Raw genomic sequence first — 26,917 nt, 5'->3', positions numbered from 1 at the left:
CAATCTTTTAGAGTCAACAAAACAGGACTTAAATATTAATGTACTGATCCTTGTACCATGTGGTGTGGGGGAGGGGAGAATTAAGCTCCCAATTCCCTTCTCATGCAGGAAAAATTTCCATAACTGAAACAACTCTTTCTTTTAAACAAGAGAACCATTGTGTTGATAGATTATGAAAAATGATTAAATGAGATAATGAAGTTTATGGCTTATGATTTTTGATCTGCTCAAGAAAAATAATATTTTCTTAGACCCTAAGTTTGCACCCATTGGGAGTTGATAAATCTCATTAAAAAGAAAAATATCAATTTGACACTATGTATATTTTTTTTAATGTATTAGAGGCCAAAGTGGAATTTCTTATTTTTCTGTTAATTTTATGACCATAGGAGCATAGATTTAGATCTGGGAAGGACCTACAAGGTCATTTAATCTAATTCCTTTATTTTGCACAAAGGGCAATTGAGGATCAGATAGGTGAAGGGACTTCCCCCAGGTCCCAAGATAATGTTTCACAGAGCTGGGATTTGAATTGAGGTCCCTTGACTCCCAACTCAGTGTTATTTCCACCGTGTCAAGCTGCCTCTTAAATCCCATTGCTTTTAACCATTTACATAATTTAAAAGTCACATTTGTTACATACTCTGACCTTGAAAATAAATTTTGGAAATTGTTTTAGGCTCCTCAATTCAATTAATCTAGGAAAATATTGATTCCACTTTTGTTAATTATACTCCTCCTACATATTATGCTCTGGCCCGCAGTTTACCTGGGAAAATTACTAACTGTAGCTAACTCACGCCTCATATCAGTTAAGTTGTTTTTCATCCATGTGATTCTCCATGACTGTATTTGGGGTTTTCTTGGCAAAGATAAAGGAGTGGTTTGCCATTTCCTTCTCCGGCTCCAGATGAGGAACTGAGGCCAACAGAGTTAAGTGACTTGCCCAGGGTCACACAGCTAGTAAGTGTCTAAGGACAGATTTGAATTCAGGAAGATGAGTCTTCCTGACTCCAGGCCCTGCACTCTGTGCACTATGGCACCACCTAGCTGCCCCTACCTCATTTCTAGATTTCCACAAATGTGGGTCAGTGTCTCCAGCTTCTGCACTCAGTGTGGCCATATTGGGTATAGGACAGCCTTTATTTTACTCACGGAAAATTTTGAAAATGAATGAATGAATGAAGCATTATTACGTATTTACTATGTGTAAAGAACTGTCCTAAGTGTTAGGGGTACAAATAGAAAAGTAAGAGCATCTCTGCACTCAAACAGCTCACATTCTAATTAAGGGAGATAACACTTAGGGAAGGTTTCAGCTTTATGTCTAATCAAAAAGCCCCATGGTTGTTATGATGCAGCAAAGCAGATAGTGATGCTTCTGTTTTAATGTTATTTCCATCACTCTCTCCATTGGCTGTACTTGCTTAAAAAGAAAATTAGAAAAGCTTTACAGAGAAGGAAGGAAAGAAAGAAAGAAAGAAAGAAAGAAAGAAAGAAAGAAAGAAGAAAGAAAAAAGAAAGAAAGAAGAAAGAAAGGAAGGAAGGAAGGAAGGAAGGAAGGAAGGAAGGAAGGAAGGAAGGAAGAAGGAAGGAAGGAAGGAAGGAAGGAAGGAAGGAAGGAAGGAAGGAAGGAAGAAAAGAAAGAAAGAAAGAAAGAAAGAAAGAAAGAAAGAAAGAAAGAAAGAAAGAAAGAAAGAAAGAAAGAAAGAAAGAAGAATGAAAGAAAGAAAGAAAGAAAGAAAGAAAGAAAGAAAGAAAGAAAGAAAGAAAGAAAGAAAGAAAGAAAGGAAGAAAGGAAGGAAGGAAGAAAGAAAGAAGGGAGGGAGGGAGGGAAGGGAGGGAGGGAGGGAAGGAAGGAAGGAAGGAAGGAAGGAAAGAAGGAAGGAAGGAAAGAAAGAAAGAAAGAAAGAAAAAAGAAAGGAAGGAAGGAAGGAGGAAGGAGAAAGAAAGACAGGAAGAAAGAAAGGAAGGCCTGAGAATATTTTTTGCTTTGCCTTTTTTGTATTCCCCTTGCTTAGCACAATGCCTGGCCCATAGTAGGTATTTAGTAAATGTTTGTTAAGGGACTGACTGATTGATGAAGCATCCTTACATTTGCCATTGCAAAGGAATGGATCTGTCCAACAAAAGTTTGTCTGTCCTCTCAAGAGTCTTTCATTTTTTCTTGGGGGAGAGAGGAAGCAGTCTAAGTTGCTGAAGCTCACCATCCAAGCTGTACCAAAGGGCATGACCAAATCCTCCACAAAGGTTCATTGCCCTGTAGGCTCATCCAGTAGAATGAGGAATTCTATCTAAATACCACTTATACCGAAAGTCCCATACAAAAGCTCACATCCTGGTGAGTTCATCAAATTGTCCTGGGGACTTCCGTGATCAGTCCCCTACAAGAACATAAGCCTGAGGAGAGTTCATTTTTCCATTAATAGAAACTGGTGAAAATTAAACCAAAATGAAATTAGATGAAGAGATATTTAATTTCTCCTACTTAACGATCATAAGATCTTAGATTTATAGCTGGGAAAGACCTGAAATACCACTTAATCCAACCCCTCATTTCACATATGAGGAAATTAAGGCCTGTTAATGATGTTAATTGGTGCCCAAGACCATTCAGGCAGTAAGAGTCAGGATTTGAATTCAAATCCTCTGACTCCAAATTCTAGGCAACATGATATAATGGAAAGAACACTGGACTGTAGTCAGAAGACCTAAGTTTAAGTTATGGCTCCATTACTAGTCACATGATTGTGTTTAATTTACCACCTCCTTGAGCCTTGGTTTCCTTAATTATAAGATCAACATCATCATAACGCACTACCTTCTGGACAGAGTTCCTGTGAGAGAAGCATTCCTGCAAATTGTGTGTGAAGAATTAAAATTGTTATTATTTTGCTTATCCCTTGAGTGTAAGGGTTAGGGCATATTTTCATTAATCAATCAATAAACACACATTTTATTAAACACTTATTATGTGCCAGATACTACATATTAAGTACCAGGAACACTAAGTAAGGCAAAACCACAAAACCAATTCTTATATTTGAGGAATTTCTGTAATAATGGAGAAGACAATCGCATGTACTTAAATAGACACCTAGAAGAGAGCTACAGAGTAGAAGCAAAGTAACCTTGGAGGAGAAGGCTCAAATGACTGGGGGACTGGGAAGGACTCCTACATAAGGTGGGATTTAAACAGGGCATGGAAGAAAGCCATGGGTTCTAAGAGGTGGGGGTGAAGAGGGAAAGCATTCCAGGCATGGTGGACAGCCAGAACATGGATTGTCAAGCAAGCAGAATAGCAAGTGGACCACTCTTGTAGTATATGGATTAGGAGTAAAGTGTGACAAGACTGAGAGGGTAAGAAGAAGCCAGGTTGCGAAGAGCCTTGAATAAATGCCTACCAGAAGAATTTATATTTGATCTTGGAGCTACTGGAATTTATTGAGCATTGGGAGGTTGTGGTTTGTCCTTCGTTCTCTAAGAGGACCATGACATCAGGGAGGTGATGACATGACTTGCAGTTGACTTTGATCTGAGTGAGGGAGGGCTGTGCAAAGCCAACATCACCAGATGTTGGCCCATTTAAGCTAAGGTCTTTCCATTTAATGGTTGTTTTTTTGGGCCCTCCAGGCTCAGAGTGAATGTAAATAATAACTGTTTCTCTTTTGGCCAGCAAACCTGAGGGTCTTCCCTCCCAGTTTGATTTTTTTTTTAATTATTAAAGGGGCTATCCCTTGACTCACTTCTTAAAGTGACCTATTCACTGAATGGACATTAACTCATTCAAAGAGAGAACCTAAAAAGACTTTAGCTTAAATAGACCATTGTATCCTGGGCTATTTCCAGTTGTCCTTATCGAGATCTGGCACTGGACCCAGATGGCTGTGGAGGAGAAAGTGAGGCTGCTGAGTTTGCACAGCCCTCCCTTACTCAAAGTCAATTGCAAGTCATGTCATCATCTCCCTGATGTCATGGTCCTCTTCCAGAACGAAGGACAAAGGTAGTCTGAGCTACCTGAATGGGCACCCAGCTGGTCGGTTCCAGTTGGGCAACTCAACTTGTCCTGTCCTGTCCTCTCCTCCCTTTCCCTCCCCTCCCCTCTCCTCCCCTCTCCCCTTACCTCCAGGTGTTCTGCTCAAAGGAAGGTAAATTTTGATGGCCAAAAGCTACCTAGTTAACTTTGGGGTTACTGCCTAGATTTCATTCTCAAAGACCAAGCCTTAAATCCCATTCACACTGGATTTCATGGATTGGGCAACAATAGGTCCCTGCCCAAGCACCACTTAATGGTTATTTTTGAGGGCTCTCCAGGCTCAGAGCAATGTAAATAGTAACTATTTCTCTTTTGGCCAGTAACCCTCAGGGTCTTCCCCTCCAGGTTTGATTGCCTTTTTTTTAATTAAAGGGGCCATCCCTTGACTCATTTCTTAAAGAGCATTGGGAGGAGACAGGGGTTGGGAGAAAATATGGTCAGGAAAATCTCTTTGGCAGCTGTGGAAGATGATTAGATGCAGAGAGACTTGAGGCAGGATAACCAATTAGTAGGCAACTGAAATAATGCAGGCAAGAGGTAATAATGGCCTAAACAAGGGTGGTGGCAGTTGAGTGGAAGCAATGGGACTTATATGAGAGAAGCTGTAAAAAGTAAAAACATAGATAAGACATGGCTATGGACTGCATATGATGGGAAGGACTTGAGGTTCCAAAGCTTCCCAGTATGGGAAGATAGTACTGGCACCCAACAATAACAGGGAAGTTTGGGAAAAGAGAGGGTAGGAGGAGGAAAGATAATGAGTTTTATCTTGAATATGTGGAGTTTGAGATGCCTATAGTAATCCAGTTCAAAATGTCCAAATAGACAGCTGGAGACATGGTATTGGAACTCAGATGACAGAAGAGGCTAGATATATGGATCTAGAAATCAAGACTAATAAGAAGCCAAATTAACTTGTTTGTGAATCAGAAATTTGATGGGGTGGGGGGAGGGTGTTGATAAGGGTAGGACATAGATTTACAAAGAAGTGGAAGAATTTTGTTATTCTTCTATTTATCTAAAAAAACTATGTAAAAATATTTATAACAATTCTTTTTATAGTGGCAAAGAATTGGAAGCTAAATAAGGGTACCCATCAATTGTGGAAGGGTTGGATAAATTATGTTATATGGATATGATGGAATTATTATTGTGCCTTAAAAAGTTATGAAAGGGAACATTTTAGAGAAATGTGGAAAGACTTATATGAACTGATGCAGAGTGAAGTAAGCAAAACTAGGATAGCAATTTATACAATAACAACAGCAATGTAAAAAAAAAAAATTGGAAAGACTTAAGACTTTTGATCAATGCAATAACCAACCATGACTCCAGAGGAACAGTGATGATCCCTACTACCCACCTCCTGTCAGAGATGAGAGACTCAAAACGCAAAATGAGACATACATTCGTAGACATGTTGTGCCTAAGTATGAATATTTTTTCCCAAGGGTTTAGATTTTTTTTTTCTTTTCAATTGGTAGTATAAGTGAGAAGGGAAAGGGACTGGGGATAAGATTTACCTCAATTTACAAAAAAACACCAAAGAGAAGGAAGGTGGGAAGGAATCACAGACAAGCAAGACAGCTTTGAAAAGTCATTGCTTGAATTTATTATAAATTTTAAAAGAAAAGCAAGATCTACATAATAGAGATTTACAATTTCATGTATAATCCTCTCTTTCTGGTCTGCAATGTATATGGAAAAGCTCATTTTATTTGGTGTTTGTTAAATTAAAATTTTAAATAAAAACTCTCTTCTATGTAACAAAGGCAGGAATAGCAAATAAAAAAAAAAAAAAGATCAGATGTAGAACTGAAAGGGACTTTAGGAATCACCTAATCCAAACCTCTCATTTGACAAGCGAGGAAACCAAAGTCTAATAAAATTAAGTGACTTGGCCAAAGACATACAGCTAGTAAGTGGCAGAATCCTGACTAGAACACAGGCCATTAGAATCCAGGACTCTACTGAGTTCAAATTAGAGAATCATAAAACCATAGAATGTCAGAGCCAAAGAAAGCTCATTGACTCATAATCCCCTCATTTTACAGACAAGGAAACCGAAGCTGTCTATTCTTTTCATTGTAAACATGCCACCAATATGCATGCATACACATGCTTCTGAGGGACAATGGCATATTGTGACAAAGAGCATCCAATTTGATAAACCTTAAGGTTGATGTCTGAGGATGGAAAAAAAATAAGAAATAGCTGAAAAACCTCCCAGCACTTTAATATGGTAGCCAAGATCTAAGGGGTAGATGACTCCATTCCTGGCCCTCAGACAACTTGGTTGGAACTTGCAAACTAAGCAAGATTCTGATGGATACTTCAAAGGGGAAAGCAAGGTCCAAGAGGAAACCTAAGTGTTCTGATGGTACTTTCTCTGGGCAGAGAGAAATGGAATTTTGCCTGCGGGGCACTTGACCTGATAGCTTTCTGGGACAAGTTCCTTTCCATGTTTAGTCATTCAACACTTCCTTTTCCAACTGTCAGCTCCACCATTGAATAATGTGACTCACATTTATGTAGCCCTTTGAGGCTCACAAAGCACTTTTCTCACCACCACCCTGTCTAAGTCTAAGGATTATTAGCTCAATTTTACAGAAAGAAATTGAGTGACTCTTTCAGGGTCAAACAACTAAAATAAATACCTGGGCTGACACATAGGTTCAGGCTTCCTGATCCTAAAAATCAGTGCCCATTCTGCTACACTATGCCATGAAGTGGTTTCCAAAAGTTCTCCTTTGCTTTGATTCAAAAATGTTCCTTTGCCACAAGATACAGGTCCCAGGGTTCATTGAACAAACCAATGCTTTTTAGTTCTTTGGAGAGGAAACATTTCTAATCGAAGAGACTCTTGGTCTACCAGAGGCAGAAGTGGGTGGGGGAAAAGAAGGAATGGCTAAGCCATTTGTGCCATTTCATTTGAAAAGAATATGGCATAAGGTGGAAAAGTGCAATATTTTCATTTTCATCAAATGTCTAAGGTAGTTCAGAGAAAGTCAGGCTGGTCAGATGTAGCATTGCAAATCATGCCTATTTGCTTTTAAAGACTTCTCATGTACTTGGGGTCTTCAGCTGTGCTCCCATGATACCAAGGCATTGTAAAGTCCTAAGAATTGGTGAAAGGCCTGACTATATTCGGCTTGGAGAAGAGAAGATTCTGGGAGAGCATGATAAGTGACTTGAAGTATCTGAAGGGTTTCCACGTTGAGCAAGGATTAAAATTAGTCTATTTGATTAGCTCTCCAAAAAATGCATAATTTAGTGGATCCTATCATGGACTTGGAGTTGGAAAGATTTGAGTTCAAATCCTACTTGACACACTTATGAATTCTTGTGTCCTGAGAAAGTCATTTCACAGAATCACAGAATTCAAAAGGGCCCTCAGTTATCTGATTCAATCTACATCCTAAGGAAATTCTTCTTCTAACATACCCAATAAATGGTCACCAATTTTTTCTTGAAGACTTTCAAGGAGAGAAATTATAGCCTCCCTTGTAGTAGCCCATTTTATTTCTTGACAGCTGTAATTATAAGAAGAGGTTTTTTGTTTGTTTTTTTCTGACATCAAACCTAAATTTACCTATTTTCATCTTTTACCCATTGCTCCTGGTTCTGACCTCTGGTATTAAATATACTGATTTTAATCCTTGCTAAACAGAGAAATCCTTCAGATACTTCAAAACACCTATCATGCTCTCCTGGAGTTCTCTCCAAGCTAAAAAAAAAATGGTCAGGCCTTTCACCAATTCTCAGGACTTTAACTCAAAGCCTTTCACCATCCTAGCTGCCATCCTGTAGATATTTGCTAGCTTATCAATTTCTTTCTGAACTGAACTGAAGAAAATACTCCAGATGAGGTCTGATAAGTACAGAGTACAATGGGACTCTTACTTCTTTACTCCTAGAAGCCAGGCTTCACTTAATGAAATGCAAGTCTTCATTAATTTTTTTTTTACTTCTATATGACATAGTTGACTCATATTGACCTTGTGATCTACTAAAGAACACCTTTTCCCAATCTTTTTAAGAAACTGTCCTTTAATCATGCCTCTCCTATCTTGTAGAGCTGATTTTTTATGACCAAAGCAAGAATTCACATTTATCCCATTTATAAGAATTTCATCTTATTTGATTCAGTCCGATATTCTAGCCTGTCAAGATCTTTGGGGATCCTGACTCTGTTGTGCACCATTAACTGTGCCTCCCAGTTCTGAGTTGTATGCATTTTAAACAAGCATGTCATGTACCTCTTTATTAGGTTATTGATAAAAAATAGTAAATAGCACAGGACCAAGCATGGATTCATAAAGTATCTCCCTGGAGACCTCCTTCCACATTGACATTGAAAATTAAAAACTACTCTTTGATAGAAACAACTCACCAGTTCTGAATCCATTTCATTGTATTATCATATAATTCCCACACCTTCATCTTCTCCATGAAAATAATACCATATACTTTAACAAAACCTTTGCTAAAACCTAGGTTAAATAATATCTATAGTATTCTCCTCATATATTAACTCTGTCAAAAAAGGAAATGAGGTAATGAGATTATCTAGCATGACCTATTCTTAATGAAGCAATGGTGGGTCTTTAATTATTGCTTCACTCTTTTTAATGATCTGTTTTAGAATTTTCCCAGGAATCAAAGTCAAGTTCATTTTCCTGTACTTTATGGACTATCTTCTCTTTCATTTTTTTGGAAAGTTGGGACATTTACCCTTATGAAATCTTGTGATATCTCTCTTGGTCTCAATGATCTTATACACACACACACACACACACACACACACACACACACACACACACATACACACACACACATATACATATATGTTAATTAAATTAATTAATTATATATATTAAAAACAGTCCCTTAGAAATCACATTTGCCAGTTCTTTAAGTACTAAAGGATATAGTTCATCTGGGTCAGGTGACTTGAATTTATCAAAGGGAGCTAGTTGGTGCTTTATTACTATCTCCTTACTTATCTTGGCTATTGACTTCCTGGGAGCCATTTTTGTTCTGCCATATTTGATGTAAAAAGTCATTCTCTTTCACAGAGAAAAGGAAAGTAATATATGAAGTAAATAGAACAATTCTTTCCTCTCCCTCTTGCCTGTCATGATTGTCCCATCACCCCAAACAAAGATCCTTTCCTTTTTTGAGTCTCCTTTTTCTTCCAACAGAACTTACAGAACTCTTTCTTTTCCCTCATCTTCTTACCATTCCCCTCATAAGACACTCCTTCTCCTGACTCTGTTCATTTTCACTGTCTGTCCCTCATGCCTAGAATATTCTTCCTCTCCACTTCCTGGATTCCCTGGATTCCTTCAAATCCAAATTAAAATCCCATCTTCTTTAAAAAGCCTTTTTCCAACTGCCTCTAATTCTAATGTTTCCCCTCTGAGATTATTTCCAATGTGTCCTATATATGTTTTTGGTATCTCATTGTTTTCATGTTGTCCCTCACATTACATTATGGTCAGAGCAGGGATTTGAAGGCAGGGACTGTTTTTTGTTTGTTTGTTTTGTTTTGTTTTGTTTTGTTTTCCTTCCTTTGTATCTCCAGCACATTTCCTTAAATATAGTAGGCACTTTTTTATATGACAAAAAGTAGACCTTTTATTATTACCAAAGTTCACATTTTGAAGCAAAAAGGGGAATTGGCAATCAGAGGGAAAAATTCCACGAGTTTGTGGACTAGGAAGAAGATGAATATGACCTTGAATATAGTATCAGTAAGAAATGTAGTGTGTTGTGATAGGTAGAATAATGAATTTTTGTTTTGTTTATTGGATACAGTAAGCACTTAATAAATGCTTGTTTGTTGATGACTTTCCCAGCCTCAGCTCATGAATTTAATCTTTCTCCATTTCTTCTGTAACACTCACAGGGTCATTATGATAATAGAATTATGCATATAAAGGATTATATAAATGTCAGCCCTTAGATCGCTTTTTTAAGACTTGCTGTATACCCCACCACACTCCCTCTCTCCCAAATTTGTCAGTCTCATCTCCTCTAAAATGAAGGTGTTAGATGAGATGGCCTCTTAGATCCCTTCCAGAACTGAATATGTGATCCTATGATTACCTGGTGGTTAATGTCAGGAGACCTGGATTCAAATCCTGACTGATATTTATTAGTTATGTGCCCTTATGTGTTGTAGTCTCAGTTCCTTTGTTTGTATGTTGGAAGTAGTGATATTTTCCTTACCTACATCATAAGGGTATTGTGGGGAAAGGGTTTTATTAAACTAGAAGAGTTATATAAATGTGAGTCTTTATTATTATTATTGACTGAATTGTTACATGGGGCAGATAGATAGCACTATATAGAGAGTACCACGACTGGAGTCAGAAAGACTCATTTTCCTAAGTTCAAACTTTAGCTATATGACCCTGGATAAGTCACTTAACCCTGTTTACCTCAGTTTCTCATCTGTAAAATTAGCTGGAGAAGGAAATGGCAAACCATTCCATCATCTCTGCCAAGAAAACCCCATATGGGTTTATGAAGAATTGGACATGATTGAAAAATGACTCAACAACAACAAATTGGCAGTTGGTTTTTTGGCATTATTAAATTTAATTAATTCAACAAACATTTATTAAACATCTACCATACATGCAACCTCCATTCATGCCCTACCCTGGTGCCTCATCATGGAATACAAATGATCTCAGATTCTTCAAGCCTATACATGTCAGGAGAGTACCAACTCTGGTAGTTCCTACCAAGCTGGAAAAGCTGTGGATCTCAATGGCATTTTTGTTGTCTGAGAACCCACCTAACTGTGCTTAGAGAATCTCAATACTTGGTTGGCCATAAGAAGATGAATTTCTGGACCATGTCAACTTATAAAACCATTTGCTACAGTGTGTAGGGTTTGTGATCTACAGTGATAGAGGAATATCCACATTAAATCCCAGATCTTTGAAGCATTGAAAGGTCAGAGATATGGTGGAGAAGGTGATGCCTGAGCTAGGCTTTGAAGGAATATACTTATACATTACCACCTTTCATGAACTCTACAGCCCAGCCCAAACTGGCCTTCCTACTGTTCCTTACACATGATGGATACCCATGGATAATCCATTTCCTATCTCCACGCTTTTGTACAGGCTGGCCCTCATGCCTGGAGTGTACTCCATCCTCTCCTCTGCCATTTTGCAATAGCGGCTTCCTTCAAAGTTCAAGTCAAGCATCTTCTTCAGGAAGGTTTTCCCTATCTAGTGCCTACTCCTCAAAATAACCTTGTATTTATTTTGTTTATACTTATCAAAGTATAAGTTGCTTCCCTGAGAGGAGACACATTTCTCAAGTACAGGGACTCTTTTCATTTATTTTCTCTATCTTCAGCACCTAGCACAGAGTAGGCTTTTAAATTTTTGTTGATTGACTGAGACACAGTACCAGTAAATTCAATCTAAAAACTCACTCATCCTAATATTTTATCTGCATGATGCTAAAAGTCCGGAACATCCTTTCTGTTTCTTGTTTATTTTATCTCTCTTCCCCTCCTCCTATTTACATGCTGTATCTGTGTGTTCAAACCCATGTGGGTGCTTGTAGATATATACGTGTGATTTTTCCTAGCAGCAGAAGGATGAATTAAATTGTGTTTCATGGTCCCACCTAACTCAGTGATTCTATAATGATACTGAATGAACCTATTTGCATTTTATATCATTCTCCCTTTAGTCATAAATAGCAACGTTGTCTATGCACAGTAGCCTGGCACATCCTGGTTTTAAAACCCAGGTAAGTTAGTTAAATAGTAACTCAGTAAAGATGCTGCATTAATCAGAAAGTCTCATGTACTCCCCAGACCCCTCCTTGGAGTGTTACAGCTTCCCTTTCCTGATTGGCCTTTCTAGAGGCTGGGAAATGTACAGAGAACATGGCAAACATAATACAACAATTTCTATGTAATGAAATTTTGTGCTTGGTTGGGAGGAAAACTGCAGCTGCTCTGTACATATGGCAAATGAATGATTGTTTTTAGCAAAATTCAGTGAAATCTCTAAAGTGAGTAGACACATAGCAGGGTGAGACAAAGTCTTGACTTCTCATTGATTGAATATTTGGTGAGTTACAACTTATTTGTAGTTTGCCTTTATAAAAAATTCCCCAAACCATCCATACCTACAGAAAAATAAACATATTTCTTGTATTTCTCATGCTAATACAGGAAAAAGCAAAAGGAAGAGTTTGTGTTTCAGCTGGCAAAGTAACAGTGTTAAAGGCTCTCTTGGATCTGGCAAAGATTAGAAAGTGTTTCAAATCAAACCAAACCAAAGCAAAAAAAAAAAACAAACAAACACCAAAGCAAAAAACAAACCTCCAAAAAACCAAGAGCACTTTGCCCAGGATATCTTGATTTTGGTGTCTAGAAGTCTGAATCTAGGAAGTAGGTGGTCAATGTGGCATACAAAAGGGTATATTAATAAATATTTGAGTTAAGTCAGGCAAACAGTAATGAGTTCTGTATTCCCACTCTTCAGGGATGAACATGTATAAAGTATAAAGAGCAAGATTCTCAAGAACCTATTGTATAATGACCTGAGAAGAAACCTGGCATAGTTGGAAAGAGCCTTAAGGACAGACCTGAATTTGGGGCAGCCAGGTGGTGCCATAGTACACAGAGCACCAGCCCTGGAATCAGGAGGACCTGAGTTCAAATCTGGTTTCAGACACTTACTAGCTGTGTGGCCCTGGGCAAGTCCCTTAACCTCAGTTGCCTCCAAAATCAAACAAACAAAATAGACCTGAATTTGAATCTCATCTGTAACACTTCCTGGCTTCCTTCAAGTTTCTGCTAAAGTCTCACCTCCAACAAGAAGACTTTTCTCTTTAATCATGGCACCTTCCACTGCAGATTAGTTCTAATTTATCCTGTGTATATCTTATCAGAACATATTTATTTGCATGTTGTCTCTTCTGTTAGATTGTGAGCTCCTGGAGAAGAGAAGAGTGTCTTGTGGCCTCTCTTTCGATCCCCAGCACTTAGCCTATTTGTTGTTGTTGTTGTGAAGTCATTTCAGTCATCTCCAACTCTTCATGACCCCATTTTGGGGTTTTCCTTGACAAAGATACTAGAGTGGCTTGCCATTTCCTTCTCCAGCTCATTTTACAAATTCGGAAAACTGAGGCAAACAGGGTTGAGTGACTTTCCCAGGGTCACACAAATAAGCATCTGAGGCCCAATTTGAACTCAGGAAGATGAGTTTTCCTGACTCCAGGCCCAGGGCTCTGTCTGCTGCACCACCCAGCTGTCCCACCTGACATGTAGTAAGCTCCTTATTAATGCTTAACCATGAGCAAGTTACTTAGTCCATTTAAGCTCCGTTTCCTCATCAGTAAAATGGAGACGTTAATAATAGCACCTGCCCCACAGGGTAGTTGTAACAATTAAATGAAAGAGTATTTGCAAGGACATGTCACAAGCTTTACAGAATTATATAAATTTTAGCATGATTATCTAAAGAGCAGAACCTTAAAGCAGAATGGCAGAATAAGGAGAACAATAGAATGTTAGAACTGGAAGCTCCTTTAAAATCCTTACAGGCTGCAAAGTCCAAGAGCTCAGGAGCCATGTCTTACATAAGCTTTTTATCTCCTTCTGTGCTTAGCATGAGACTCTACACATAAGAGCTACTTCATAAATAATTTGCTGAATGACATCTAGCACAAGCCTCTTATTTTATGAATGAGAAAATTGATGGCAGAGAGAAGAAATGATGCACCCAAGGTCCCAAAGCTAGCAGAGAAGAGACTTAAGCCCAGCTCTTCCAACACTAACTCCAAGTCTCTTTCCATGATGCCAAATACTCTTAAATGCTTAAAGAACATACTGAAGCACCCTTTTAAATGATTTAGTAGAGCTGTGGACTCTGAAATACAAGGACCAAAATATACTCACCAAACCAATAGCCAAGCAGAATCACAGAAATGAGAGAAGAAAGAAGCTATCCAAATAATTGCCTGTTACCCAGGTCAACTAGATCTGGGAGAATTAACTTTTTTTTTTTTCTGGAAGTCATAGGATTACAGATTGAGATCTGGATGGAACCTTAGAAGGTATCTAGCAATCTAACACTTTTTGTTTTACAAATAAGGAAACTGAGGCTAAATGAGATTAAGTGACTTGCCCAAGATTACACAAGCAATGTCAGAGGCCAGATGTTTTTTGACTTTAAGTACAAGATTCTTAGTAAGTCACTTAACCATGTTTGCCTCAGTTTCCTCATCTGTCCATTGAGCTAGAGAAGGAAATGGCAAAACCACTCCAGTATCTCTGCCAAGAAAACCCCAAATGGGTTCACAGAGATTTGGACATGACTGAAAAATGACTTAAAAACCAAGACTATCTATTATGCTACTAGACCTCTCTTAGTACTGACTGATCTCTTGCTGAAAGTCAAAATCAGTCTTTGTGCAAGGTTGAAAAATAATGTGGTATTGTGGAAAGAGCTTTGGATATAGAACCAAAGGATTTGGATTAAAATCTTGGCTTATTACTTAGTACTTAGGTGATGTTGGGCAAGTCACCTTACCTTTTGGGGCCTCAGTTTCCTCATCTGCAAAATGGATAGTTAGATTGGATCAGTGGGGTCAAACTCAAATAGAAACTGACACTTCTTAATGACCTTTAAGGTCTCTTCTAATTCCAAGTCTATGCTTCTCTTGTGCTAATTAAGATACATGTTCTTGTATCACACGAGGGAAAAGCCAAGTTGTATAGCTTTCCCATGTAGCCACAGATTCAACTGACACAGCTTTCCAAAGGGATGTAGCCCTGGAGGAACGGGAGTAAGCCAGAAAGTGAGACTTGTTGGCAATTTGTTTGCTGTGCAATTCTGCCAATGGAATCTGAGGTCTTTGAGGGTAGAGGTTATCTCAAGTTTGTATTTGTATCCATAATGCCTAGCATTGCATCTGCCATATTACAGAAACTTAATAAATTGTTATTCACTGATTGACTGACTGATCAACTGTCAGAGCTGGTATTAAATATCATCTATTCCAACCACCTCCTTTTATATATTCAAGAAATAGAGGTCCATCAAGCTCAAGGCTACCTTTTATCAGACCTGAGACTAGTACACAGACTTGCTAATATACTCTCTGTCTGGGTCACTGCATAGGCTTCTATTATATAGATGAGCAGGAAAGGAGAGAATGGGAATGAGAATAAGGAAGATTCTTTTCTGAGGAAGACAAATAAGTTGTGCCTTCATATACAATATAACTTTTTTAAAAAGAATGAGGTTGAAGGTAATGTGAATAAAGTCAAATAACCAAGTACTAAAGAGAATTGGATTAGAAGTTAGGAGACTAATTATATCCCTTAAGCAAGATATTTAACCTTCATGAGACTCAATTTCCTCTTTTGTAAAATTAAAAAAAAATTGGACGAGGTAATCTCTAGTGTTTTCCAATTCTAATAATCTATGCATTTATTAGCTCTTTTAAAATTTTTGTGCATAATTAATTCCATTTAATTGACTAATGTCTTTTCTTTTCCCCTAAACTCCACCTACCCCCCATGTCAGTTCAGCTACTTTCTACCTGGATACAAAGAAGAAAATTAAACTTATTGCAGCTATTTATGGTGAAGGAAATTGTGGTAACAAGGGTGAAACAGAGTTCCCCAGCTAGGAAGAGACCTTCTGCCCCCTGCTTCCAGCCTTGGGCCACATGCTCTGAAACCACCCTCTTTCCTTAGAACTTGGTGTCTAGAACCTGTGGAAGTACTGAAAGGGAACCACCCCATAGCATAAAGAGGAAGATTTAGACAGGGGCTTGTTCTGTGACCTGTGGAGCTCTGCTTTGTCACAAATTCATTCACTATAAAATGGGTACAATGAATTGGACTCTCCACTTTGAGTCTAGGTGGAAAAGACCTGCTCCATCTTCCCCCTTCCCCCCCAGGATGATAGTACTTTTTCATCTTTGTCATGAAAAGTTAAATATCAATACGGGGTTACTATTAATGGAAGTATTTCAGCGAAACATGCATGCTTTTTTAAGTTCTACATTTTAGTTTAACTTTAATATCTGGTGTTTATATTTCACTTTGATTATTGAATATATCCCTCTTCCCTCCTCTACCCAGCGAACCACTCCTTGTAACAAAGAATGCATAAGAAGGGGGTGGGAGAAGCAGTTTAGCAAAACTAACAAATGAATCAGCCAAGTTTGTCAGTATACATGATGTTCAACAGCCAACACTCTACATGTCTGCAAAGAAGGGAAGGAGAAGCATCTTCTGTTTTCTTAGGAGTCTAAATCCATTATTCAAAAAATTCTAGGAAGATGTAGCATCCTATATTCACACTGCTTCTGGAATGTTCCTCAATTAGAAACTTTGGATCACAAATTCGTATTACTCACCAGGCTGGAATATACCAACTTTACTCTCTTTATTCATTTATTCATTCATAGCTTGCATATTTATTTATTCATTCATTCATATCTTTCTGTGTGTCTATTTGTTTATATGTTTATTTATTTATTTGGGGGAAAAAATAAGAAGGGAAAAATGACTATGATGATGTTGACCTATAGCCTTCATGGTATGGAAATAAAGAATAACAGTCTATATTTCAGGTTTCCTGGCAGAATTTTGAGTAAGGTCCCTCTTTCAGCTTCTTCATCAATCCACAAGGTCCAAAAAGACCTTCACCTTGCATGCCAGGGGTGACCCAGAAGAGAAAGTCTTTGTTTAGGGGGCTCAAAAGCCCTCAATGTGACCCTATGCTTGGGTGTCCCTGGGGGCTCCTAACCTGCTTCTACAATGAATCTTCCTGAGTGTTCAACCTTATAAAAAAAAAATCAAACTGAATCTTCCTCTTGTCACTTCTCTTCCTCCCTTCGCCCCCCCCCCCCAGTATGATTCTGATCTCTACCGTCCCCTGACAGTTTGTGGTTTCATTATTGACAAGCTCTTTTCTAACAGAGCCAACTTTCTCCCTTTCTAATTGCTGGCTTTGCCAAGAGTACATGGGAAACCCCCTGCATTTTAGCTGAAGTGAAAGCACTTGATCAAAGCATCCCCACATAGGCCTCATTCTGGGGTTTTCATTTCAAGAACTGAGATTTCAAAAATAAAAATTTCCACTGGGTCTCTCCTCTACAAATCACCTCAGCAGAGGAGTCTGTTTTAATATTAGCATTGGACTATTTCACAGGGCAATTTCCCCTAGTGCTTATGCAGAAACATGGTACTTTTCCAGATAGGGGAGAAGACCTAAATAGGTCCCTGGAAGTTAGTCTCTACACTCCTTGTCTCCTTATCCAGCCCTAACTTTTCTGCTAACCTCCAGGCTCACCTCTTCAACTGCCTATTAAACATCCTAAATCAAACATCTTAAACTCAATATGACCAAAATCGAACTCACTATCTTTACTCTTTAACTATCCTCTCTTCCAAGCTTCCCTATGACTGTTATTATTATCTTCCCAGTAACCCAGACTTGAAACTGAGGTGCCGCTCTAAATTCCTCATTGTCTCTCACTTTTCACATCCAATCTGTTACCAAAGTCTGTTAATTTTACCTTTGCAACATCTCTTGCATATGGTCTTTTCTCTCCTCTGACACTACCAGCAGATACCCTGGGGCAGGTGCTCATCACCTCATTCCTGGACTGTTGCAACCATTCTGCTGGTTGGTCTGCCTGCCACAAGTCTATCCCCATTCTAATTCATTCTTCACTCAGTTGTCAAAGTCATATTTCTAAAGTACACATCTGACCATGTCAATAAAGTCCGGTGGCTCTCTAAAACTTCCAAGATCAAATATAAAATCCTCTTGCTTGACCTTCAAAGTCCTTCATAACCTGACCATGTTTCCAGCCTTCTTTACCTTACACTATCACTCCTTCTCCTCCCCACCCCTACACAAATACTCTTCACTCCAGTAACACAGGTCTCCTTACTGTTCCTAGAACAAGACACTTCATCTCCCAACTCTGGGCATTTTCACTGGTTGCCTCCCATGTCTGAAATACTTTCCTTTCTGGCTTTTTATAAAATCCCAGGTAAAATCCCATATTCTAGGAAGTCTTTAGTCCTTTAGTGCCTTCCCTTTGTTGATTATTTCCAGTTTATCCTGCATATCTCTTACTAGTTGTCTGCCTGCCATCTCCCTGATTAGATTGTGAGCTCCTGGAGAGCAGATACTGTCTCTTGGTTTCTCTGTACCTTCAGCTCTTAGCACAGTGCCTGACACACAGTTGGTGCTTAATAAATATTTAGTGACTAACAGCATAGATAATGTTCCATTGTAGAAGAAGTTCTGGTTTTGAAATGAGACCTGAATTCAAACTGTAACCCTCACACTTTGTGGCTGTAGAACCTTGGGTACAAATCACTTTCTCTGAGCCTATGTTTCCCATCTATAGAATAAATGTAATGCATATGAGTTACTTCACAGGGTGGTTGTGAGGAAAAAACATGTTTCTTCAAACACCTTTAAAATGTATTTTTTATTTTTGTATATGTCTGTAATGGTTGTTGTCTGGACTTGTAATTTCATCCATGTGAGAAAATCTCAGGGTGGAAACTCTTTCCACAGATGCAAATGAGCAACTTGGAATTCATAGTCTTAGAATTGCCTGAGTTACTGAGAAGTTGAGTGATATGTGTGAGAAATATGACTTGAACCTGGGTCTTTTTGAGGCCAGGATGGGCCCTTGATTTGCTCTGCCCCATCCTGCCTCTTATTGCTCCATGAGTTTGGAACAGTTTCATTCTGAACTTTGTTCAACACTGTACATTCACCTAGGGGGCATTACATATGGAATTGCAATAACTACTCTTAGGGACCTAGGTCCCCCAGTGTATTTAAATCCAATTCACAGGCAAGTAAAGCATCACCCATCATTGGTCCTTTTCGAGAATGAAGGACAAACAACAATAACAATTTGATCTTTCATAAAATAGTAGTTTGGTTTTTTTAGGGGTCATCTTTGCTTCAGCTGTTCCGAATAGACATTCAAAATTTCTTTCAAGGACAATCCTACCCTAGAATCCTTTTTTCAGTAACTCTGACAAGTGGTCATCCAGGCTCCACTCAACGACCTTCAGAGAAGTCACCTCACTCATCTCATAAGGTGCCCCATTCCCCTTGGGATGACTTTAGTTGCTAAGAAGTTGTTCTTTACATCAACCCTAAATCTCACTTCTACAGCTTCTACTCACTGCTCCTGGCATGGCTCTCTGGAACTGAGGAGAGCAAGTCAATTTCCTTTCACCTGACTGTCCATCAGAGACAGCATTTAAGGTAAGAATTCTTAACCATAAGGTTCATAAGCTTTTAAAAAATATGTAGTTTTGGGGCAGCTAGATGGTGCAGTGGATAGAGCACTGGCCCTGGAGTCAGGAGGACCTGTGTTCAAATCCAGCCTCAGACACATGATACTCACTAGCTGTATGACCCTGGGCAAGTCACTTAACCCCATCGCCTTGCCAAAAAACAAAAAACAAACAAAAAGATAGTGAATAAAATTTTTTAAAAAAGAAAAAAATATAGTTTGTAACTGTCTTTCAATGTTATTGGTTTCCTTTGCAATCCTATATATTTTATTTTGTAAATTTAAAAATGTTATACTGAAAAGGGGTCCATAGGCTTCCTAAGACTGACAAATGGTCCATCTCACAGACACACACACATGATCAAGATCCATTCATTTAGAGGCAGCTCATAAATCTACACTCCACCACCACCATTACATTGCCCATCCTTTTTTTTTTTTCACCAGCTCATTCATCCTGCCCTCTTGTAGTAATCTAACCAGCATGGTTTAAGTCTTCTGGATATGCTCCAGATGAAGGGTTCTTAGCTTTCTTTGTGTCATGTTTCCTTTGGTAGTCTGGTGATGCTATATGGATTCTTCCTCAGAATATTTTTAAATGCATAAAATATGGAGGATTACAAAGAAATCCAAAGATGTATTTTTTTCTCCTATTCAAATTGCTAGAACTCCTGAAATCTATCCAAGGATTCTCGATTAAGAGCCTCTGCCTTATATTGTCAATATCTATTTGAAACCATGGCTCCCAGAAATGAATACAATATGCCAAGTATGCTCTGATGACTCTGCTCTATTTAAAAGCAGGAAGCAACATGGATGACACTTGACCTCTTATTAAAAGAGTTTCTGTGCTAGGGAAAGCTCAAGTGTGGCTAACTGTCATTTGACCCATCACTTTGAGATTCTGCCTTGCACTATCAGCCCTGGCTTTTTTTTTTTAACCCTAATAAATCTGGCTCTCCATTCTTTGTTTGATCTTCTTACTCTCGTGTGTTGACACAGTCTGAACTCTCTGACTCTTGATTCCACTGACTCCCTTGATGTGATGACTTTTCTGACCTGGGTTTTCAACCATACTTTCATATTTTAACAGACTTATTTTAAAACTCTAAATTCTAATACTCAGCTCTTCCCTCCTATAAACAGTTTCTTCTTACTACTGGGTATGTCACTTTTCTACTCAATAAACTTCAATGGCTCCCTATTACTTCAGAGATAAAATATAAATCTCAGTTTGGCATTTAAAGCTCTTCACAACCTTGGCTCTTCCAACCTTCTAGTCTTCTTACACTTTATTCCCCTCCACACATTCGGTAATCCGATCATACTGTTTCTTGCACGTACAATTCCATTTCCTATTTCTGTGCCATCTCTGTGCCTAGCTAGCTCTCACCCCTAAAATACTCAACCTCTTCACCCCTGCTTTTCAGCATCCCTGGCTTCCTTCAAGAAAATGGAGGCCTTTGCCAGTAACCCCAGCTATTAGAGTTTTCCCTTCTAATATTACCTTCTAGGTACTCTGTACACAACTTTTATGTAACTACCAACTTACAAGTTGTCTCCTTCAATAAAATATATACTGTTTGAGAGCTGGGACTTTTTCTTACTTTCTTTGTATTCTCAGTGGATATCACAGTGCCTGGCAAATAGTAGGTACTTAATGCTTAATTATTTGACTGAATGATTAAATCCGTGGCTGATAAAATCAGTCAATAAGATATGACACTAGGCAAAATGAATTGGAAACCTAAAGGGCAAAACAGTAAGGAGTAATCTAGTCCTTGGAACACAGAAGGAGAATCTTTGAGCAGTGGAGTTTTTTCAAATGATGCTCTCCGACCCCATTGACCAGAAGAAGGAGACAGACTTTAATCACCAAGATTAAGACCCTGAGAGGAGACATATGGCAACTGCTTTTCTCATGGAGAGATTACACCAGTTCCTTTTTTCTTCAGGATGCCTGGCATCTCCTCCTCCATTCAACATTCTACAATTTTGTTTTGGCTCAGGCCTGTGCTTTTGTAGATTTTTCAAAGGAAACCCCCTCTACTCAGATCTGCACATATTATGAAACATATTCTTAAAGAGTTTCCTGAGTTGCTGAGAGGTTAAATGATTTGCCTGGGATCCCATATGTGTGTCAGAGGAAGGATGTGAACCTGGGTCCGCCTGAATGCAAGGCATGCTATTTTTTTTAATCTATTATATTATGCTACCTTTCTAAAGCCCACCATATCATTGCCAAATCCTACATGAAGGCCTAGGCCTAGGTCAAATATCATCCCAGGTTCCACACCCTCTAAAAAAGTTCTTCTTGAGTACTTCAGCCCTCCTTCATCTCCCTCTCCTTTGAACTTGTCCAACAGGTACAAGTGTGCTCCACACAATGGAGCACCTCATTATACACTGAATTTTTGCAAAGACAAGGGTGTAACCATCTCTGGCCTTTGATATTTGCTGCATCTTCAAACCTCCATCAACACATAATACAGCACATGAGATTCTCTCCAGAATGCACACAACACAGGGAAACCAAATTCATTAAGAATTCATTATATGCCGGTGGAGCTGTGAACTGATCCAACCATTTTGGAGAGCAATCTGCAATTATGCCCCAAAAGTTATAAAACTGTGTATACCCTTTGACCCAGCAATACCACTATTAGGTCTGTTTCCCAAGGTGATCAGGGAAAAAGGAAAAGAACCCACATGTTCTAAAATATTTATAGCAGCTCTCTTTGTGGTGGCAAAGAACTAGAAATTAAGGGGATACCCATCAATTGGGAAATGGCTAAACCAGTTGTGGTATATAATTGTGTTGGAATACTGTGCTATAAGAAATGATGAGCTGCTGGATTTTAGAAAAACATGGAAAGACTTGTATGAAATAATGAAAAGTGAAACGAGCAGAACCAAGAGAGTATACAGTTCACAGCAATATTGTTCAAAGAACAACTATGAATGACCAAGTTATTCTGAGTATTATAAATACTGAAATCAACTACAAATGCCCTATGAAAGAAGATGCCATCCACATCCAGAGAAAGAATGATAAATAGAGGCATGCATAGTACAGTTTTACATATATTTATATATCTGTGTCCCAATGGTGGCCTCTACTATGGGGTAGGGAAAGACAGTTCAGAACTTAAAATGTAACAAAAAATTATATTAAAAAAACTGAAATAATAAAAGAACTCATTAAATACCTACTAGGAGCAAGGCACTATTGCAGGTGTTGAGAATACAAAGACTAAAGCAAAACCATTCTTGTTCTTTTTTTTTTAAATATATTTTTATTTTAGACAAATACTAAAACTTAAATACATAATAAGAAAAGAAAAAGAAACATAAACTTAAATGTAAAATAAGAAAAGAAAAAAAAAGACATGTCATGTGCACAGTATAATATAGGAGAGGATTCAGAATATATAGCAATAACTTTCCATTTCAAGAAAGCCTATATATTAAATATTGTACATTATGTTGAAAGCTGTCTACCTTTTCTTTGCTTCCTTGTAGGTTTTCTTTTGTTCTCTACTGTACACTTTTTACTTTGTTCTTTTTCCCCCTTTCCTCCCTCCTCCCCCTAGTCCTTCTTCTTATATTCTATGGAGGGAATGCTACATGTATATGTACATATATAATATATATGCATATATATATATACACACATATATATATATATATACACATGTATATGTACATATATAATATATATGCATATATATATACACACATATATATATACATATATATATATGTGTGTATATATATATATATATAATATATCTCAAGAAGAGGGAAATATGGGTTGGGGAAACGGGTGTCAGGAAGTCCAGATGCAGGAGGTGGCACCTGCACTGTGCTTTGGAGGAAGCTAAGGAGTCTACAAGGTGCATGTGAGGAGAGGCTGTTCAGGCAAAAGCACCCAGGTAACCAGAACCCACAGAACTTCACTGCCATTTCACACAGGAATTCTAACCTGAATTCTAATTCTAACTTGCTAGAATACTAAGAAATACTTTTAATTCTTGCTTGTCTTTCTGCTAATATAGTCATTTCTGCAGGAGAGCCAGTTTAGAATGGCCCAGGAACCTAGACCAGAATCCATTTTGCAGATTGGCTACTGCTTTTAGAGATGGAGAGAGGCTGATGTCCTTGTCAGGGTTACTGTCAAAAGCTTCTGCCTTCCTCCTCCACAGAAATGATTAGTCTGACTTCCTGAGATACACGTAATCTGTACTAACTTCACTGGTAACAAAAATCTCATGAGACTTGATGACCAGGGCCAGAAATTTGACATCATGAACCTGGAATGAAGGAAACTTACCTCTGCAAATAAAACAAACAGATGTCTTAGTCCAAAGTGTCATCTTGAGAGGTATTCTCTATAACAGTCATTCAATCCCTCAATCTTTTGATAGGGAGAAGAGGCTCTCGAGTCATTGGGTTTTCCTGGCATTTGAAAGAGATTCATCATCTGAGTTATTTTCTGGAAAGTCCCTAGTATGAGGAATGAGGCTAGGGATGAAGTACTGAATCATTGCCAAGTTAGCATGGCAGTTTGGGATTATGATAATAAGTGACCAATCGGATGAAGGGAATATACTTTAAATACAAAGTTTTGGGGCTAGAAAGAATTGAGCTTCTTGTTTCTATGTGTTTTGGTTCCAAAGTCTCTAATCTCTCTCTTCTTGCTATTGGTAATTTATATTATTTGCATGGCTCATACAGAATAATAGAGATAGGTGGCCATGACTAATTCACAAGACACTTGAGGATGCACCCAATGCTTTTGCAGGGATCAGTATCTTTTCTATTCTTTCTTCTATGAGGAGAAGCAGCAGTTCATTTTTCTCTATGCCTTAATGATAATTTCATCCTGCAGAAGATGGAGGAACTAATGAAGGGAACTTCTGCTCTGGATTTAATTCTCAAAGAGAGGAACAGGTTGGTGGAGTGGAAATAATGGGAACATTATAGGGGGGAAATGATCATTTCATCTTAGAATTTGTAACACAGAAGAAATTCAGGCACGGTGTGAGATGCACTCTAAATTTCTGGAGATAAAATTCCATAGGATTCAAAGAAAGAATAGATTAATGGTCTAAAAGTTATGGAAAGATCTAAGGAATAAAGTTCCAATGCCACAAAGAGAAAGAAATCCATTGAGGAGAAAAAGAGGGAGTTGTCAAAAAATGGCATAGATGTACCAGGAATTCATAATCCAAATAAGATTTTTTTAAAAGAAATATACAGAAGACCAAAGCAAGGGCAGAAAATGGAAAATAAAGATAAAATCACAGCATTGTCCTATAAGAGTAGATACAAGAGAGTTTGTCAAGGAGGACTAAAAATTTTAAAAAGGACTTTTAAAAATCTATATTGAAGAAACAAGGAGCATCAAAGAAATTATAGGGCTTTTGTTTAAAGTTAATGGAACAGTGATAATTGGTGGCAGAAAAATAATATTAATTTTGCTTCTTTTTTCTCTACCAAAGACAATGATCATTGGACAAGAAAGAACAGAACAAAAATGGCAAATAGAAGTTGATACAATAAATATATAGTGAGAGGACATCTAGCTGCTCTAAATGAGTTCAAATCACCAAACCTAGGTGTTCTACATCCCAGGTAGATGAAAAAACTATCTGACAGATGTGATTATGGTACCATTGTCAGTGGTCTTTGAAAGGTCATGGAGAATTGGGAGAGTTCCACAGGACTGGAAATGGACAAATATCTTGATTTTTAAAGGCAGAAAAGAATGAAGCTTTCATAGTATCGGTCAGGAAACCTGAAATCTAGAGATGGTTAGTGAATATTTAGGAAAGAAAGAAGTGTTTTTTTTTTTCCTTGTCTGGGAGCCAACTTGGCTTACCTGCAGTGGATGGTCCTTTCTGAACTGCTCCAGCTTGCTGATCAAACGCAACAAGCAGACATACAGCACCGAACCTGACAATCTCAAGGCCAGAAACTTGTTCCACTGTAATGGGCTAATCTACCCCAAGATGGTAGGCATCGAGCCGGCTGCCAAAGGCAAAGGCATCGTGGTGATGCTGAAGCACAGGGAAGGTCAGAGGAAGCCTACCACTTCCTACGCGAGGACCACAATCAACAAAAATACTTGGGCCACACTCAACAGCATCCCATACATCATCTGAAAGAATAAATACCAGAAAGATCCCCATGTGGCCGCTCTGCATAGGGCCAGCACCATCCTACAGAGCCAGAAGCCAGTGGTGGTGAAGAAGAAGCGAACCTGGGGAATGACAATGAGTATTGTTATGTGGCAGCCAAAAAAACTAATGACATTTCACATTACATTGAGGGGCATAACTTCCTAGCAATAAGGAGGTGATAGTCTCATGTACTTTGCCCTTATCAGGTGTATTCTTTTCCATTCTAAGTGCTACAGTTTAAAGAGAACATTGGTAAGAAGGTAACTTAGATACTAAAGGGTCTTGAGTTTAAGTCATATAGTCATTTGGGAATGTTTAGCCTGGAGAAGAGAAGACTAGGGTTGGGGGGGGCGGTAGGTGGATGGATAATGGCTGTGATGGTGAGGAAAGACATGACCTGTTCTCTTTGCCCCAAAGAGCAGAAGCAGGAGCAATGCTAGAAATCGTAAAGAAGTAAATAAATCTTAGCTTAATTACAAGAAAATCTTCCTAACTAATGTCCAAAAATGAATGGGCTGCCTCAAGAGACAAGAGATCTCCATCCTTGGAAGCCTTCAAACAGAGTCTATAAAACTACTTGTCAATGTATCATAGCAGGAATTCCTGTTAAATTTGGGCTGGACTAGAAGGAAGCTGAGGTCCCCACTTACATTCCCGTTCTGTGATTCTGAGACTCACTCTTCACTCTGCTTGGTCTTACCAGGCAGCACAAGGACCAATGAATGGTAATGGCTAAAAGGCAGATTTAAACTTGAGGTAAAGAAAGACTTCCTAACTATGAAGGCTCCCCAAGGGTAGAGTAGACTTATTCAGGAGATTGTGGGTGCCCCATTCCCAACTAGAAGTTTGCAGGCAAAGGATCCTTGTCAGATCTTTTTCAGAGGACATTCCTCTCAGAAGTAGATGGCTCTTTCCAGTTCTAAGATTCTGTGACACCCGAATCTATATATATCCAGCCCTAATTTCTTTCCTGAACCTTAACTTTCTATTAGGATTGAATCTGGCTCAGGGTTGTATCTTGTCAGTTTATCTTCTTCTTTTTTTAAACTTAACACTACAACTTAAATATACAATGAGAAAAGAAAAAGAAACATAAATTTAAATACTAAAATTTAAATACAAAATAAGGAAAGAAAAAAGAAAAAGCATTGCCATGTGCACAGCTGAACGTAAGAGAGGGTTCAAAATATACAGCAATAAATTTCCATTTCAAGAAAGCCTTTATAATAAATACTACACATTGTGTTCAGAGCTGTCCATCTTTCTTTACTTCTTTGTAAGTTTTCTTTTGTTCTCTGCTGTGTACTCTTTACTTCACTCTTCCCTCTCTTCCTCCTCCCCTCCCCCAAGAAGGCTA

General features: G+C 38.4%; 1 pseudogene; it reads left to right on the top strand.

Annotated features, from left to right (window-relative positions):
- The window catches only part of LOC110205444 (large ribosomal subunit protein eL28 pseudogene), a 26,500-nt pseudogene extending 775 nt beyond the window's left edge, over positions 1-25,725 (top strand).
- Positions 25,726-26,917: the final 1,192 nt, after the last annotated feature.

The sequence above is a fragment of the Phascolarctos cinereus genome, unplaced genomic scaffold, assembly GCF_003287225.1.
Source record: "Phascolarctos cinereus isolate Bilbo 61053 unplaced genomic scaffold, phaCin_HiC Scaffold_5;HRSCAF=322, whole genome shotgun sequence".
In the NCBI taxonomy this organism is placed as follows: domain Eukaryota; kingdom Metazoa; phylum Chordata; class Mammalia; order Diprotodontia; family Phascolarctidae; genus Phascolarctos; species Phascolarctos cinereus.
The sequence above is the reverse complement of the archived record's forward strand: the minus strand, read 5'-3'. Positions and strand labels throughout refer to the sequence as shown.